This window comes from Pinus tabuliformis, chromosome 3_2, assembly GCF_031772625.1.
Source record: "Pinus tabuliformis cultivar Carrire ecotype Pingquan chromosome 3_2, CPIR1, whole genome shotgun sequence".
NCBI classification, from domain to species: domain Eukaryota; kingdom Viridiplantae; phylum Streptophyta; class Pinopsida; order Pinales; family Pinaceae; genus Pinus; species Pinus tabuliformis.
The window spans coordinates 101,350,503-101,363,400 of NC_142302.1; the positions used below are offsets into that span (position 1 = coordinate 101,350,503).

General features: G+C 36.4%; 1 protein-coding gene across 1 annotated transcript in view; it reads left to right on the plus strand.

Moving 5' to 3' along the window:
- The window catches only part of LOC149180042 (protein TIC110, chloroplastic-like), a 123,188-nt gene that overhangs the window by 77,383 nt on the left and 32,907 nt on the right, over positions 1–12,898 (plus strand). The gene's annotated exons all lie outside the window — the stretch shown is intronic.

Sequence of the window (12,898 nt, forward strand, 5' to 3'; positions counted from 1 at the left end):
CTCCCTTTCCTTCTCCAGCAATCAGAAATGAAAATGATTGAAAAAAACAAAATCGGACTTTTATAGCCGCGCGGAATTTTTTGACTGTCGCTAGGCGATTTTTTGCATCGTCGCGTGATATTTTGCCGATATATCGCCGATATTTCGGCGAGTACGAAAATCGCCGATATTTCGGCGATATTATATACACTGTTCTAGAAACTATTGAAGAATCTGTTCAGGACTTGGCAAAAATTCAAAAGATAATCAAACATGCTAACCTACATGGACAATAACTGTTAAAAGATATTGTCTCAAAACTCCAAAAGGATTGCACTTCTTAACATCCTGACGCTTTTTTGTTTAGGGAAAAATATTTTGTAAATTTTCCTTTTAAAGATGATTAGGCCCATCGAGCACAGAAAGCATCTGCCAATCACACGAGTCCCTCTGAATAGGAGCTTTGCAAACTTGAAATAAAAATAGTTGCTTGAGAGAAAGCTCATTGAGCCCTGCAATAGCCCATGGGTCTATCCTAGGTTCTACGTGAATAATTATTCAGAGTAAAAAGGGGTAAGAAAAGGTTGGTTATTAACTATAAAGTTTTGAATGATGCATTATCCCAATTAGATACCCCTTGCCAAACAAGGAGATCCTTCTCTCTAAGATTGCTAAAGCCAATATCTTCAGCAAGTTTGATCTGAAGCGTGGATTTTGGCAGATCAACATTGCTCCAGAACACAGTTTAAAACAACCTTTGTGGTACCGGGAGGGCAATATCAGTAGACTGTGATGCCTTTTGGGTTGAAGAATGCCCCATACGAATTCCAAAACCGGATGGAAGATATTTTTCGGGATTTACCATTTGTGATTGTGTACATAGATGATTTGTTGATCTTTAGCAAAGATATTCAACAACACAGACAACATCTAGAAATCTTTTACCAGTTTGTATATAAGCATGGTTTAGTTTTATCTCACTCTTTTGATAAGTTTATTATTGGGCAAACAAAGATTGATTATCTTGGTCTAACAATATCACAAGGTAAGATTGAACTTCAACGTCATGTATTGCTTGCTCTTTTGAAATTTCCTGACCAGCTACCAGATGTTCGGATAATGCAAATATTCTTAGGTGCACTAAATTATATTAGACAGTTTTACGCTGAGCAAGCTCGCGACACCTGAATTCTACAACAATGTCTAAAACCAGGAGCTTCATGGACGTTTGCAATGACTTTAACTGTCCAAGTAATCAAGCATAAAATATAGCAGTTGCTGCCATTGTCTCTACCTCAACCAGATCTTCCATTTATCCTCGAGACTGATGCCTCTGACACATGTTAGGCCGACATACTTCTGCAAAAGCATCCTAAAAGAGAGGAAGTTTGTGCATATGCATCAGGTACATTTTCAGATCCTTAGCTTAAATACCCTTCCTCACATAAGGAAATTCTCGCAGTCAAAAAGGGCATTAAACGTTTTAGACTCTTCCTTAAGAGTGTCCATTTCACTGTTAAGATTGACCTAAAACACATGAAAGGGATATTGAGTAATAAAAGATTACTTGAACAAGGCAACTCCAGAATTCTCAGATAGGCATTGTGGTTGGAAGGATTTGATTTTGATATTGTCTACAAGGCCGGAAAATAAAATTACTTAACAGACTTCCTCACCAAGGAAGGAGCAACCTCCAACAAGTATTTTGAGTTGAATAAATTTGAGATTGGTGAAAGTTCTTCCTCCATGCAAAAAGCTTCTATTGCCTTATGTCCTTGCTGTACATACACCTTTTGTTGGAATTGTTTTACCTCAAGGATAAAGGCCTTACCAGTTTAAATTAAAGGGACGATTTTAGAAAGATGGTTTAATCCATTAGCAGGATGCCACGATTATAATATCAACTGGAACAATATTAATAATTTTCATGTTTACTTTGGTCAGATGAGAGCCCCATATCAGAGGTTAGTATATATTCTTGACCCATGGTTAAATTGGACCGAATACTATGGGATACATCAGTTTGCTTGTGCTTTTGAGAGAGTCTCCATTATTATGTATTGTGCAGATGTTGCTTCAACATTCAGACGGTGGAGCTCATGGATGAATCTTCTCATGACACAGTATGTTTCCAGAACAACTTCCCTTAACAATGCCAGTCCCCAATGGACTCTTTCTGTTCTCTAGAAAGAAATGGAAGAAGTTGCATTATCATACAATGTCTTCGAATTTGATCTCGTCTTCCAAGGCACCACAATTTTAATTGAAAAAGACAGTCTAGATCAATCTTGTCATAGCTTTTATACAACTGCCAATTTCTTTAGTGAAGTTGGTATCCCCCCAGATCAATTAGAACTACACATGGCTTTCTCACCTTTTTCTGCGTGCTTTGTCCAACGCACTCCACTATGTCTGGATCAAATTGTTCCAGGCATTGTACCCAACTTTGGACAAGCTACTTAAAGTCCCGACAATACTTTCAGTGACTTAGATTATGATTTTGATCGCAATACATAATGTAATCTTGTAATATCTTCCTTTTAAGATTCCACATGTGAATACTACCTTTTGTAAGTACAATAATTGGGTTTCGAGGGTTCCCCATAGATATTCTCCTCCGTGTAATAAACTTTAAGTACAATTATTCGGCTTTAGTGGGTTCTCCAAACAAGAATCTCTGCTGTGTAAATCTTTATGTACAAATTCTCAAAGATATGTGTAATAAACTTTAAGTACAATTATTCGGCTTTAGTGGGTTCTCCGAACAAGAATCTCCACTGTGTAAATCTTTAGGTACAAATTCTCAAAGATATGCTCAAGAATAGTTTATCCATGAAGGGAGGCTTCTCGATGCGAAAAACTTGTATATATATTGATCATGAAGTAAAGGAAGGGGCAGAGTTGAGAAGAGCCTAAATTTTTGAGTAATTCGAGACTTGTTTATGTTTTGCTTGTGTTTTCTGCGTATTTTGAAGTGTTTTGCTTATGTGTTCTGCGTAATTTTGAGAGCTACTTACAGTCTTGACAATGCTTCATGACTCAGATTATGATTTCGACTGCAGTATATAATGTAATCTTGTAATATCTTCCTTTTAAGATTCCACATGTGAATACTACCTTTTGTAAGTACAATAATTGGGTTTCGAGGGTTCCCCATAGACAATCTCCTCCGTGTAATAAACTTTAAGTACACTTATTCAGCTTTAGTGGGTTCTCCGAACAAGAATCTCCGCTGTGTAAATCATTAGGTACAGATTCTCAAAGATATGTGTAATAGAATTAAAGTACAATTATTCGACTTTAGTGGGTTCTCCGAACAAGAATCTCCACTATGTAAATCTTTAGTTACAGATTCTCAAAGATATGCTCGAGAATAGCTTATCCATGAAGGGAGTCTTCTCGATGCGAAAAACTTGTATATATATTGATCATGAAGTAAAGAAAGGGGTAGAGCTGAGAAGAGCCTAAATTTTTAAGTAATTTTAGACTTGTTTGGGTTTTTCTTGTGTTTTCTGCGTATTCTGAAGTGTTTTGCTTGTGTGAACACACTTTTTTAATGTATCTTCAATTTTTATCAATGGGGGTCTTCTCAAAAGTTTGTATAATGTGTACTCGTTGGATTTGGAATTCAATTTCGCATCCAACGAGTGTCTACACTTGAAATTTGAGTAAACTTATAAGGAAATAAGCCAAAAATACAATTAAAAAATAGTTTTCTTCTTTTGCCTCCAAAATTCATAACACTTATTTTATTATTTTTCCTTAGGAGGCCATTTTTAGGTTGAAGTTTATGTAATTATTGGCCCACCAAACATTATGTTAATTATAAGTGATTTTTTAGGTGGGTTAATTTTAAAGTGTGCTTAGATATGGTCGCAACCCTTCTTGATACCTAAATGCACTTGACTGATGACCATGAATCGATTGCTATTATGGACGACAACATAATTGTAATTAGAAGGGAAGACTTATGAAGACGACGACGATAGACTTGTACGATAATGCAGTGGTTGCTGCTGATTGATACAAATTGGCCATTGGTGGTGGATGCTAGTTCGCAGATGATGCTAAAATTCATATGGATATGTAGTATGGATGGCGGCTTGCTGACCTTGAATGCTATGGGTGTTTGAATTGGGTTTGAATCTTCAACAATGGCTAGAACTTGGAATTCTCCTTGTACAACGATTATATTTTCTATAGTGGTAACTTCAAGAGCAAATGTACAATAAGAGATTAATTGAGGAGTATTCGGCTAGCCTCGATGGCCCATCCAATATCAATTAAAATCTCTAGTTGATGATTTAAGGTTTATGTTGTATTTAAAACCTTGTATTAAAACAAGTGCATTAATTTCATAGTCCAAAAGATGGTTACAACAAGGTTATGTCGATTTGCTAGAGGCTCGTCCATTGAAATCAGAGAAACTCTGTAATTTTTGAAATGTTATGGCAATTTTTTTTCTCCCAGGGAAATGTTATGGCAATTGCACTAGTAAATGGTGGCCGCTGGAGTTTCTTGTTGACCAATGATATTTGATGCTTCTTTGTGGCCACCTCGAATTGTAATGGAAGATGTGCAGACAACCTTGCAAACAACGACAAAGGTTGAGGCAACGACGACTTGTTGCAGTGTGCAATGGAAGGCCGAATGATAGTGTCCATTGTGGCTGCATGTGACGAGCGTGGATGAAACAACGACTATGGCTGCAAGCTTTTGTTTTTTTTGTCTTTTTTTTCAATTTTTTTTAATAATCTCTCTTTCAATTTATTTTTTTAACTTCCTTTTTTTTCCCTATAATTTCCTTTATTTATTTTATCTCTCTCTCTCTCTCTCTCTCTCTATATATATATATATATATATATATATATATATATATAATATTACTATTATTATTTTATTTTTTTCATTTTTTTATGTTTCTTCTAATGGTTAAAGGCCCAACAACAGAATGGAAAGCCTCTAAAAACGGTGTGGGGCTAAAAGCCTCAATCACAACGACAACAAATTTGATGAAAGGTTGATGGCCAAAGGATGGATTAGCCCGGCGAATGGTTGTGATCAGAGAACAAGGCTTTGATACCAATGTAACAGACAAAGTTCATACTCAGTGGAATTTTTAGAATATCTGGAATCTGGTAATATCCATAACAGGACAAGTAATATTTATATATAAGAATGTTGAATATATAAGTTGATATGATGTGTTACAAATGAGAGCCTCGTTTATATACCTCGGTAGGCATCACTTCATGAACAATCATGTCCTTTAAGACACGCCCTTTCATACTAACTACTGTTATTAATTATTATTATTATTATTATTTATAGGTATTTATGTTCATGACATCATTGTAATGCACAAACCTTAATCAAGGTCCACCTGCATGAGAGATAGAAGGTACGAGAGATTGAAGAGGTAACTTATTTGATGATAGAACTCCACAAAAGTTCATTAAAAAATTATTAGTATTGTCTTGTTACCCAACCTTCCCTTGTATGTTCTAGTGAGAAAAGAATTGCTCTCTATCTAATTATGTTATTTCTTCTGGGTAATGCAAATGCTTCAACTCCAATAATTTCATAGACCTTCTTAAATCCATATGCATAATGGAATGATGCCCTGCAGGCAATAATCAATGCAATAGGTACAACAAAACAATTCTCTGAAATGAAGTAGATATGCTATGGGAAATCACAAATTGATAACAATACGAGCAATAACACAGTGATATCCCAATTAAAAAGGTGCAGAGGCAACACATAGATACAAGTATAAGACTTTGCCCAATGCCTGCAATGCTGACAATCCATGAAAACTAAATATAGACAAATTCCCAAGATATTTTGCAGGGATGTTGCAAAAAATCCAAAAGTGTCCCTAATTTAACGTCCTTCTTTCAAAATTCCAATAATCCATTTGGAGCAGGAATATTAGCTTGGTTGGTGCGCTGTTACTCTAAATTCCAGTTATCCTTGAATGTATACCATCTTAATCCTATAATTTTTTATTTATCATGATGACTTGGGGAGGCAAACATGCCAATAAAATGTAGATTAGTGGCAACAAAACATTAAGAAGGAAAGCTGGTGCAACCTTGTTGATGAGTTTCACCCTACCAAATAGAACAAAACATAAAATAATGGTTACAACTACTCCATAAAATTGTAAATCATGCGAACTCGGGGTCATTATAGTTGCTTCAAAAGCTGCCTTTGCTATGAAGTTGCATTTAGATTCGTTGCACTCTCTTTAACGCCATTACCAACAACATCATCGTTCAAGGAACTTAGTTTCAGTTGTTGGCTCTACTGTACGTGGGGCGCCTTGAAGTTAATGTTTTTGAAGCAAAGTTCTATGATGTTTTCAAGTAGGTGGGCAACGTACATTCCATTTGGCTTTGTAGGGACATGATCATGCGACCCTCCCTGGGGTATGGTTATGTCAATTGCATGACTACTCGAGAAGCGTCTAGGGCTAGAGAGGTGCTAAATTTTACCACTATCAATGTAAAGCCTATCTGAATAATGTATTCCCATCAAGATCCAAGTATCCACAATAGTAGAACAACAAATGTATTTATCAAGAATTTAGATAAAATGATAGATCATAAAGCCCTTCATGACATCAAAGTATTCAAAACTGGAACCAGTGACCAAACCGGTTTTCAAACCAGAATCAGAAAAGCTAGATTAGTTAGATCTCAATAAATTGGTCTTTAAAAAATACATGAAATAATTAATTTTAAATGAAAAAAAACTATTTTTAAGATTTCAAACCATGATTCCAAATCAATAGAGATAAAATATGCAAAGTTTTCTCATCTATATACCATGTAAATTTGAATATATCAAAATGGCAACGAGTGCAATACATATCGGCGACAAAGTACATAATCAATGAGGTTCTAAATGGCCTCTAAAGTCCAAAAATGATGCTACAAGGTATAGGGCCATTGGCCTACTACATGACTACAAGTCTATATATTAGTGATCAACATGATCACTCCTCATCATGATCAAACTCAACACTAGTACTAGACATGGGATCATCAACAAGAGCTACATAAACAACATATGGCTTAGAGCCAAAGAACACCTCAACCTCATCTACAACCTCAATATTAGCACTAGTAGCAATAAAACTAGACCTAATGCCCTTAGCCTCTTGTTGAAGACACCAACTCCACTAACAGTTCCAAAGTAGCTCCAAGATGACAAACAAAACCCAAACTATTTACTGTTCCAACTTCCAGTACTCCAGCAAAAACTCATCACTCTCCAAGCTCACAATGAAGCTCGCAAAAACTCCAAATGAGATGTGTGAGGAAAATGAGAGGGGAGGCAACCTTTTAAAGGCTTTGAGGGGTTGTTTTTGGAGAGAAACAACCCCTAGTTTTCCTCAAAACCTCTCCAAAACACCAAAAAACCACTTGTGTAGGGTTCGTGGCTGACCTGGCAATAAACCGGTCTGTTTAGGACGAAATCGGCCAGTTCTGTCATAAACCGACTACTTTATGGCTGGTTAATGGAAACCCTAGCCTGTGCAGATCAAAAAATTGATTTTTCTATTGGTTTGGTTCCTCCAGGCAATAAATCAACCAGTTTGAATCAATCGGTTTTGAATACTATGCATGATACATTTTCAACTTTTGGACCTATTTCATCCAATAAGGTTACAACTGATTCACAAGGGCAATCCAAAGGATATTTTTTTGTTTAATTTGAACAAGAGGAATCAACACTAAATGTGATAGACAAGTTGAATGCCAATGGAGATTGCAAAGGGTGCACCGAGATATGAGTCGAGGAGGAGAGTGCGTCTGTTGGGGCAGAGGAAACACATCTAAGACAAAGTGGAGTAGAGGAAACAATCGTTCGAGTAGCAGAGGCACTGAGATGCGTGGAGAATTGGCAGAGATGGTAGAGAACCAAGGCCAAACTGGCAGATCTAACGTGCAAAACAGAAATGCAAAGAAAATGGCACAATATTGGTGAGGACATCTAGGTAGAGGCCACAAAACTAGTGGCTCAAGCAATTCGGTAGGTTAGGTATATGCTTGCTCTAATACCACTATTGGAAACAATTAAGAAATAGATAGAAATTAAATGAATGTGAGATTCCATTATTCACAGAATATACTTATAATTACATTTTGTGTCACCTTTGGTTTTCATCTTCCAAGAGGTCTCTTTGACTTCTCATGAATATTGGTGTTCACTTGAGGCTTTTGATCTTCCTCTAAGTGAAGAGGCCAAATTCACATAACCCCGAAGGATTATGTTTCCAACAATTCTCACACTAAGTATTATAATCTATTTAATAGATTAAATTTTGCATCAACCACACAATAGATGTGTTGCCACAAAAATCTAGCAAGCCTTTGTAAGGGGTACCAAGGCTATCACTAGACCAAGTGACAACAATAAGTTAGTAACCCATTGTCACCACAATGACTACCCCCTGCTCTTTATGGAATTTCACCAATGGGAGGAGTCTTGGTATAAAGGTCACCTAATAGGTATTCAAGGTTTTAAAGGTATGAGATGACTTGAAGGCTTCTAAGAGGAAATACACAATTTAGGTGATGGGCTCCAATTATGAAGTGCAGGTAATTCGCTTTCCTACAAAGTCTTGTTCTTTTCCATAGATTATTTATTGCAGATATTTGGCTTCCTGGGTTCATAGAGATTCGGTTCTTTTTGCATAGAGATATTTAGGATTTCGGTCTTTTCAAGAGATATGTTTCAAATGAGCCCTTTTATTTGCCTTGATCTGTTCTTTGACTAGCTTTGTATGCCTCAAATTCATCATCTGTACTCCTAGACTTCTCTACTCAAAATTTTGGATGCTTTGTATAGTTTGGACTCTGTATTATATGGATGCCTTGTTTTTGTACTTAGATGTCACGTCCACTGAAATAGAATGCCTTATATAGCTCACAATCCATAGTAGTAATAGTACCATAGTAAACTCAGATACCTCATAATTATGTTGCCACAGTAAGCTCGGATGTCATAGGAAGATGTTACCAAAGTAACCTCGGACTGTTCTTTTAGTCTTCTTTTCTTGCTTGAGCAAGGGTACACGAATCTCTTCTTATCTCTCTTCACTTCTGCCTTCATTCTTTTTGTATTTTGCAGAGATGGATAACTTGATGTCAAATTATAACTTCTTTAAGCTGCTTGAATTAGTTCTGTCCTCAGAGATGAGGAGGCTTAGTATTTCATTCTTCCATAGGGATATTGATACTTTTCAAGAGTTTTCTTTGATCTTATCCTTCTTCTTCCACACAAGACTTTTTCAATCCATAGATAAAGTGTTTCATATCCTCATTACAGGTCCGCAAAATTTTCATAGAAGATAGATTCCACAGGTAGCTCATAGGAGTGTCATGCCACTGTCCAAAGGAACTCGAATCCATAAAAATCTGATCTTGTCATGGTTTTATAAAGGCTCAGATTACCTTAGAGATGATCTCAGATCATGGAGAGGATTTCATACTATTTCAGAAACTTTGCCTTTCGTTGTAATATGTCTTTAGTATATGAAATGATTCAGGATTGATATCATACAAATTGCCTCAGCAATGTTTGTTAATCTGCCTTAGTGATGGTATGTGAGCTCTCTTGTTTCTGTCTAAGGGATAATTTAGACCACTGTTACATTCATCCACAGGTTCGAATCTCTTGCACAGATAATGTGTTACAAAATTCAGACCTTTGATCTGCTTCTAACCTTCGATCTCTCATAAACTTCTTTAAGTCTGTTCCTAGACCTTAGCTTTGATACCATGATGAGAAACCAAGTGCATAGTTGTTTAATACTTGATTCCCCTTCTTGTTAATTACTTGTGAATGTTAAATAACTTCTTATTACTTTTTATGTGTTCTTCATCAAGCAATTATACAATGGTTCAATCTTTCAAGGAAAAGCGAAGAGACAAGCGACACCAAAATTAGGCTGCAAGCCAGGGCAAAAGCCCACAAGGGGAAAACCCAACAATCCTTCTCTTATAGAATTAGATCAAAATGAGATATCAAAGACCATGACCAAGACAAAATTGCCACCAAAAGACCAAGTCCAAACCCTTTTCCAAGTCACCTCCAAGAGTCAAAGTAAACGCTGGTCTGACTGCTCCAATTCTGGTCAAAGCTCTCAAATTCGGACCTGCAACAAGAGGGGCCGAAAATAGGTCTGCAACTACAAAAATTTCAGCCTTCCTCACTGAAATTCCTCCACATGTGCTAGCTCTTCTCTCTCCTTTTTGGTCTATTACTCCTTTGTTAGGTGCAGAAGATATGATGAATGAAAAAAATGAATGTTCTCCAAAATGGTCGAACTCATCTCTTATATATAGCTGTCCAGGAGGGTCGAATGGGTGTCACTCTGGAGGGCCAAGCTGACTTTTCCAAGGACTAACTTGGTAACTCGTGGACTTATGACTCAATAAAAAATCAAATTTATTTTTCTTACAAACGTCCAAATGGGACATGACTCAAATAATTTTCTTTTGACTCTTTTTGACTCTCTAAAAATGAAGAACATGCTATAATAAATATAATAAATGTAACAATGATAAATTTACATTATGAAGACCGAGTACTTACACCTTACAACCTCATCAACACCATTTAGAGCTACATTCACTAGCTCAACATCCACAATATTTTCTCTAATTGCTACAAGCTTATCATGGATCTTTGTGATCCTCACAATGTAACTCAAATTGTTGTCAGATTTGGTCATCGAACACTCTCGAAGCTTGTTCTTCAGAACCAGCTTCCTGTTTAGATTGTCACTCTAGAAGAGACCAACAAGGGCATCAAACATGTCCTTGGTTGTGGTCTTCTCTGCCACATGCATGATCAAGTGATCTTTCATAGCATCTAATATCACACTCTGTATTTTGACATCGTTCCTGTCCTGTGCTGCATGATTTGCAGGATCCGCTTGGACTGGAAGGACCTTCTCCACATTTGCCCAAAAGTCTTGCTCTTTCAAGAGCAGTGTGACTCTTGCTTTCCATGACAAGAAATTTGCAGCTCCATCTAGTCTCTCCTTGAATTTGAGACTGCTTCCTGCCATGGTTTCCTTGTGCTTAATCCTTCAAGCGCTCTATAGATTTGATGTTGAGATCTTTGGATCTGATAGATCTGCACTCAACAGTTTGCAAGAGCTCTGTTGCCATGTTGATTTTTGAAAACCAGTGCCTAGGCAAATAGATCAGATCTAGATTTACACTACTGAAATTCTTTAACCAAATAAAGCATCGGAAAAGCTTAGAAAAACAAGAAAAGCAAGAAATGCAAAAAAAAAAGCAAATCTTGTGCATGCACAATTTTTTTCTTGTCAATATTAGTTCATCATTCAAATAACCTTCGAACTTACAAGAGCTCCTATATTGGGAAAATGGCTCTGAGAAAAAAAATACAAACGAAACCCAACAAGCCTGAATTTCTAACTCTTGAAATTTTGCCCCGGATCACTTCTATGTTGGACTGTGTGGTTTGGATGACCTGCAAATTAATGGCTGACCTCTTCTTCACTGCTGCTGCAATTTGTGCCCTTGTCTGGAAAATCAAAAGGTCCATTCAGATTTTGTCTTTCTCAAAATCCTTCTCAACAAAGTAATTAATGTCCTCTCTTTCACTTGGCTTTCTTTTATAATTTTTAGTTGGGTTATATCCCCAATTTCAACGGTCAAGATTAAATCTAATCTTGAGTTGAGATAAATGGTCCAAAATTTAACTTAAATCACTCTTACCCAAACTTAGGCATTTTATTAAATTAAACTCACTTTATAAAAAGACATTCACTTTAATAATAATTAATAAAGTGAACTCTTAAGTCTAAGAGTCATTTAATGATGATTGCCGCAACTTGGACACTTTGCTTTTGCGGAAATATTTGTTAGAGCTACAATCATCAACAAGGGCTTGGTCAGAATATCATCTACGTATTGCTCTCTGGGGATATACTAGTAATTAGAGATTCATCTCTCCCTTCCGACTCTCATCTCTTATGATGTGATATTTGATCTTTGTGTGCTTGGACCTATAATGAAAGACTGAATTCTCAAAGAGATTGATACAACTTTGATTATTATAGTAAATGACTGTGGGTTCAACTCCTGATTAAACAATCAAAACTCGATAGTGTCACAACTAACAGTATTGGTAGCCATGTATTCTGCCTGTACTGAGGTAAGCTCCTTGAATGTCTGCTTCCTATTGAACCAAGATACCATTGTTGAACCCAAGCTAAAGCAACACCTTGAGGTTCTCTTCCTGTCTTTTGCAACTCATGTCAAACTTGAGGCTGAATACTACTTCAACTGTACTTTACTTTTATCTCCAATATATCTTAGTGCATACTTCACTGTGACCTTGAGTATCTGAGCACATGCATTGCTGCTACCCTGTGTTCTTGCCTCGACTAAACCATTAACTGCCTCAAGGTGTTCACTGCAAGATACATATTTGGCTTAGTGTTGAGCAAATGCACCAAGGAACCTATTAGTTGCCTGTACAATGTGGGATCCATCAACTTTGAATTTAAAGTTATCACCTTCTTCAGATTAGTGATCGTGGGTGTGACCATACATTTTTAGTTTGTAGAAAATTATGTTTATGCTGTAACCCAACCCAGTTTCAAGTTTTGCATGGTTTAATGCCCATGACCCATCATAAACATGTGACTAATATGCATATTAAAATTGCATTTAACTTGAAACAAAGACTACTCTACTTCTTTTTCTTTCACAGCTGATATAACGAAGAAATGTAAGCACACACGTAAATTTTACACACTTATTTTTGGTCTAATGACCCTGGAAAAACCCAGAAGGGGAAAACCAGTCTTCAACGAGGATTTTATTTGCTTCTTTAGAAAATTCTTACAACAAAAATACAAGAA